A 6785-nucleotide genomic window follows, 5' to 3' on the forward strand; every position below is an offset into this window, starting at 1 on the left:
ACTCCAATAGGTACACGAGTCTAAACTGTTTTCCTACCCTCAACAGGAAGTTTCTGGAGAATATTACTCAGAATATTCTTAAGAATAACCTGAATACTCCAATAGGTACACGAGTCTAAACTGTTTTCCTACCCTCAACAGGAAGTTTCTGGAGAATATTACTCAGAATATTCTTAAGAATAACCTGAATACTCCAATAGGTACACGAGTCTAAACTGTTTTCCTACCCTCAACAGGAAGTTTCTGGAGAATATTACTCAGAATATTCTTAAGAATAACCTGAATACTCCAATAGGTACACGAGTCTAAACTGTTTTCCTACCCTCAACAGGAAGTTTCTGGAGAATATTACTCAGAATATTCTTAAGAATAACCTGAATACTCCAATAGGTACACGAGTCTAAACTGTTTTCCTACCCTCAACAGGAAGTTTCTGGAGAATATTACTCAGAATATTCTTAAGAATAACCTGAATACTCCAATAGGTACACGAGTCTAAACTGTTTCCCTATCATCAACAGGAAGTTTCTAGAGAATATTACTCAGAATATTCTTAAGAATAACCTGAATACTCCAATAGGTACACGAGTCTAAACTGTTTTCCTACCCTCAACAGGAAGTTTCTGGAGAATATCAGTTAAAATATTCTTGAGAATAACCTGACTACCCCTAAACGGGTATATGCAGTGTCAACTTGACGACAAGAGCTGATTTCACAAGTACAAGTTCCAGCTTTAATTCAAGATCTCTACAATGGACAAGCGATAAACGCAATGCCGGGAAGAATCTTAACTATTCTACAAAGCACTGAATAGATTGAGAGACAAAGAGATCAAAAGTTGAAGCCACCTACGGGTTCCTCTACACGATCTACTCAACCAAGCATTGAAAGGATCGTAAGTAAGAGCTATCTTGTCCAAAGCATCCCAGAACTCCTCTATAAAAGATTGAGTCTGGAATATTTTGGAGGGGGTATCTGTAGGCGTCAAAAAATGCTGAAAGATATCCAAATACAGCTCAAGAGGAAATCATCCAAAAAGGCAGAAAAAATACAAGTCTTGACTGTCTCGCTGTGCGAGACAGACTTGACTGTCTCGCCGCGCGAGACAGTCTTTACTGTCTCGCGGGCGAGACAGACTTTTACTGTCTCGCCCACGCGAGACAGTCTTTGCTGTCTCGCCGGCGAGACAGTATTTACTGTCTCGCCGTGCGAGACAGAATTTACTGTCTTGCACGTGAGACAGTTTTCAGATGGTCAAAACTACCTTTGCAACTGCCCTACACGTGGCCACTAACTATTCAAGAACGTGGGAAACGTCGTGGGCGAGAATCACGTGGATAACTGCCAAAATAACGGAGTTTAAAATGTGGGAGAGCGGTAACAATGAGAAACTGCATTTTCCGAGACAGTATTTACTGTCTCGCTGGGCGAGACAGCAAATTTACTGTCTTACTGTCTCGCGGGCCGAGACAGCAAACACTGTCTCGCCCGTCGAGACAGCAAAAGCTGTCTCGCGAACCTGTTTTCTGCCAACTGTTCTTGGAGGTTATAAATACCCTCCTAAGGCCATTTTTCCAGGGGGCTGATCATTGTGAGTACTTCAGAGCAATCCAGAGCAATCCAGAGCAGAGAGAGAGCAGAGGTGCTGATCTTACGGCCAATCCTTGATAATCAGGCTTTGACTTGATTTCAAGAAGAACGACTATCTTACATCGATAAGATATCGTTTCAATTTCTCACTTCGATAAACGAAGTCAGAATCATAAACCCCTCACGGTTCAATCAGAATCTGTGATTTGGTGGTCCACGAGTCAAAGCGCTCCCGGCACAGGCAAAGATCCCACGAAAGCAGTGATCCAAACAACGATCCTGCGTTTATTTTCTCAAGAGTTGTAATTTTTTTTTTGTTGTGTAAAAGAGTCTTATAAAAAGGCTATTTTCTTTGAATTTATTGTAATCGACCGAAGATATAATGAATTCGACAACAAATTCGACTTTTGGCGAAAACAACTATAAAGGTTATCCATCTATACTAGAAGGTTATTCGGATGCAAATTGGATTAATGACTCAATAGATGTAAAATCCACCACAGGATTTGTGTTCCTTTTAGGAGGAGGAGCTGTTTCATGGAAATCTACTAAACAAACTGTAATGGCTAGAAGTACAATGGAATCAGAAATGATAGCTCTTGATACTACTAGTATAGAAGCTGAATGGTTGAAAGACTTACTAACTAAAATTCCACTAATGCAAAAACCATTACCAGCTATTTCTATTCATTGTGATTGCAGGTCAGCAATTGACAAATGTCATCAAGAGAATGCAGATGTGAAAATGAATCGACACTTGAAAGTGCGACACAAATCCTTGAGATATAAGATGAAAAATCATATAATAGCCTTAGACTTTGTAAGATCAGAGAAAAATCTTGCAGATCACTTAACTAAAGGCTTATCTAGGGCAGTGGTCCTAGAATCATCGAGGGGGATGGGGTTAAGCCCATAAGAAAAATCACTGCAGTGGCAACCCAACCTCGCAGAGGTTCAATGGGTAGAAACAAACTGAATAAGTGATTAATTATGAGGAGCACTGAATTTATTTGCTCCCATCCCTAGGGTGATCGGTGCTCATAAAAAGCAAGTGAAAGGTTGAGTTAAACTCTTAATGAATCCAAGACCCATGAGGCAGGATGCTTACTTGCTCGCATCCTTATTAGGATTCACCTATATGTGTGTAGTTGTGAGGCCGCGACTATGGGATCAGGGCTGCTCCCTAGTAACACACATGAAAGATACCTGCGCAAGGCCGATAATAGCGCAACCCGTTTAGAATTCTTCAAAACTGTACTATGTGTGCTTTCTGTAGAAATCCGATAAATGAGACTGGTTCAAGGCGTAGTCCACCAAGCTCTCACGGATCTATACAACTATCACTAAGTGAAGGTTCAAACCGAAAGGTACCTCCACCTATTACATAGTATAAGGGAGCCAGCAATCTTATTTATTTGTTTTTAAGTTCTTCTTTTACTGTTATTTCTGAATTATTTTAAGTTTTAAGTTATGTGGGGGATTGTTGGAGTTATAATAAAGATAACTTAAAACTTGATATTATAGTGGGAAAGTTTAGTCTCACATAGGAAATGGAATAGGAAGGAAGGGTCTTTATAAGCCTTCCCTTTCTCTCCTATGCCTAGAAGAAAATAAATGTTATGCTCCACACCACACACGCGCGTGCCGGCCGGGCCGAGCTCGGGCTCGGGCCCGGGTTCGGGTCGGGTCGGGTGGCGCGCGCACACGACCTGCGGACACGAATGCAGCTTCGGATTAATGGGCCTTAATCTGCTACATTTTTATTTTTAATTTTTACTAATTGGAACAATTAAAAATGTGATTAATGTGGATCTTCTTTTCAGGATGATTAAAACAAAACGGTTAAGAGAATTAAAATTTTGAAACAGTAATATTCATGAGATTTAAAACAGAATCAAAACGGAAAAGGGTTTTTATGAGAATTAAAATCGGTAATTAAAATATATTAATTACGGATTTATGAGTAACGGTTGTTTTAACCCTATAAAAGGACCTATATCCGAAGAGTTTGATACAATGTGAAAAACACAACAAATTCTCTCTTCTTCTCTGTCCTTCATCTTCATTTTACTGTTGTTACTTTTTTGCTGGTTCCCTGAAAGTCTAGGAGAGTTCGCAAAGCCTTCTTGAAGCTCGTGCCGACGAGAAGGAGGTCGCCTGACCGAGGGTCGTCATATCTCCGAGATCTATTGCCGCGTAGCCCCGTACGAGAGGAGGCAATTAGTTTCTTAGGACAGTGCTTTGCACGCTTCGATCATCAGGCCATATTTCTAACTCTATTTATTTTTTTTATTTAATATATTTCTTATATCTGTGTTATAATAGTGATTATCTGTTAATTATTAAATTGCTTAAACTGATTTTCGTTATTGTCTAAACAGCTAATATTCCTAACAATGTCATCACTGAGTTTGAACAGTGGGGACTGTTTCATGTAATTATAACAAATCCAATCAATTGTAATCATTGTCATATTTATTGTATGCTAGGAATTCTCTGCGTCCTAGTTGCTGATGAATCCTACAAATTTCACTAAAATTGTTCAATAAGATCTCTTTTTCGTCCCCAACTAAAGAATTTTGTTTGCTTAGATAATTACCAGAGTAATCTTATTAGAACATTACCCTTACGCGGGTAATGATCAGCTACACGTGAGCCATGGCAATTACCAAATCCTTAAGTAAGTGTTCCATCAGAACCCCGCACCGTGTAGGGTTATGATAGCCACACAAGAGGGGTAGTAAATAACAGAACTGTCCCCCTATTGGTCTCAAGATGAGGCTTAAAACCTCCTGCATGGTGCGGAACATTTTGATAGAACACTTACACAAAATCTTTATAGTGCCCATGCTTAGATCAAAACGCATGACATCATGCATGATGTTATCGGTTCACATAAACTATTTTAGAATTTTTTTACATAAATATTAATTAATATCAGATCTAGGCACGTGTTCAGCTTTAAAAGTGTTTCTTTTTTCCCTTTGGAGTTGAGAATTGTCCTACAAACTAATGAAGCTCATTGCTTTGTTATCATGGGAAGAAAGCATAACAAATTAGACGAGGAAAGAATTTCAAATAATTCTGTCCCCTTTCAATCTCCATTCTTGTGCTTTAAACGCAAAGTAAAATAATGTCATCAATAGCCCACCAAGATAATCACGCAGAGACGCTTCTCTAAACGCTGGTCAACTACATTATCACTAACATTACTAACATGTCAATCTAATGGTTCAATCATGTGTACGATAGAAAAGTTGGTGAAACTCGAGATATGAGGAGCATATTGATGTTATTATTATTTTTATTTTTAAATGGATGGATATAATTACAGCAATACCAAATTGGCCCATAGTCGGTAATTCAAAGTATGTTTGAGAAATTAAAGTCTGAAAAAGATAACCACAATGTTGATGCCGAGGTAATTACTGATGCCATTTTAATTAGCAGAATATTAAATCATATCGTATAGAGCTCGGGCAATCCAAGAAAAGAGGGAGATTTTCAGTCGGATTTCAACATGCAATTTCAACGATTTCCAGCAAGCTTGGGAAGTGCTCTACATGCAAAACCGCTTTGCCGCTCCAAGTTTCAAGGATAAAGAAAAAGTCTTCAGGCTCAAATTGTGCGTTGAAGAGTTTTTGTCTAATCTAGTTTCTATTTCGTATGAAACGTCTTTTATTTCTAGAAAGTCTATTTACTTTATGAAAAGTTATTTTAATAATTTTACATTGTTTTACACCTTATGTAAGGGAAGCGAATGTGTGAGACTCTTTATATTCGCTATTATTATTTCGAAAAGTTTTTTCTTCTTCTTAGAGTTTCTAGGATTTATGCCATTTTGCTCGTACATAATGAACAATTATCTTTTCAATTACTCTTCCGCTACATTAATTGTGGATGTAAGTAGTCTAGCGTAAAAGCCCTACGGAAATCTAACAAGTTCACAACGGCTAGGAAGATAATAAAACCTGGGTATTTAAATGTTATGTTTGGTATCATTGAATTATCAATTAGTGACATTTAAAAAAAAATAAAGTCCGGAAAATAACCACAATGTGGATGTAAGTGGCCTAGCCCAAAAGCCCTACGAAAAGCACCCAACCCAGTTAGTTTCTATGCATCCTTTTTTTTAGTCCCGGTGGTCTGTTATTGGCCCAGATATTTCGGCTGCATGTTTGAAGATTCTAAATGGGGGCTCGTCTATCAGGTCTTGGAATAAAACCAATGTGGTTCTCATCCCCAAAAAGGATTCACCTAAGACTGTGACAGATTTTAGACCCAATATGGTCTACAAGATTGTCATGAAAACAATTGCTAATAGGCTGAAGCGAGTTCTTGACGAATTGATCGGATGCTTTCAGAGTGCCTTTGTCCCAGGGAGCTAGATCAATTCTGGATAATTTCATTATTGCTTTTGAACTTCTCCACACATTGCAAAAAGGAGACGGGGTCAGTCTGGCCATATGACACTGAAATTGAATATGAGTAAGGCATATGATAGAGTGGAATAGGGGTTTATTGACAAGACCCTTCAGGTCATGGGATTTCCATATCATTGGAGGCATCTCATCTTGGAATGTATCTCTACTTCCTCACTCTCTTTCTGTCCCAACGGGCAGATTGTGGGTCAGGTCACTCCTACTCGTGGTCTGCGACAAGGATGCCCACTATCTCCATATTTATTTTTTCTCTGGACAGAAGTTCTCTCGACACTGATCATCAGACAGGAGGAGAACATGTGCATCAGAGGGTTATCTTGTTCCCGGTCGGGGCCAATGATTTCTTACTTGTTCTTTACAGATGACTCTTTGGTTTTTATTCAGGCTTCCCAGGCCACTGTACAGACTGTCCAGAGTACTCTGCTACTATATGAGGCTGCAACCGGCCAGAAAGTGAACTTTCAAAAGTTTATCATTACCTTTAGCCCATGTGTAGATGAGAATACTAGGGCCTCTATTTTCTTTGTCTTGGGGCTTGATAGGGCCCAGTCACATAATCGGTACTTAGGCCTCCCTTCGATGGTTGGAAGAAGTCATCAGACTTTTGCTTCAATCAGAGACTCAGTTTGGAAAAGAGTCCAATCTTGGAGGAGGGCTTTTTTCTCAGCTCGGGGGCGAGAGGTTATGGTGAAAGCTGTTTTACAGGTGATCCCATGCTATGTGATGAGTATCTTCCGCATTCTAATTTACTT

The sequence above is a fragment of the Asparagus officinalis genome, chromosome 10, assembly GCF_001876935.1.
Source record: "Asparagus officinalis chromosome 10, Aspof.V1, whole genome shotgun sequence".
NCBI classification, from domain to species: Eukaryota; Viridiplantae; Streptophyta; class Magnoliopsida; order Asparagales; family Asparagaceae; genus Asparagus; species Asparagus officinalis.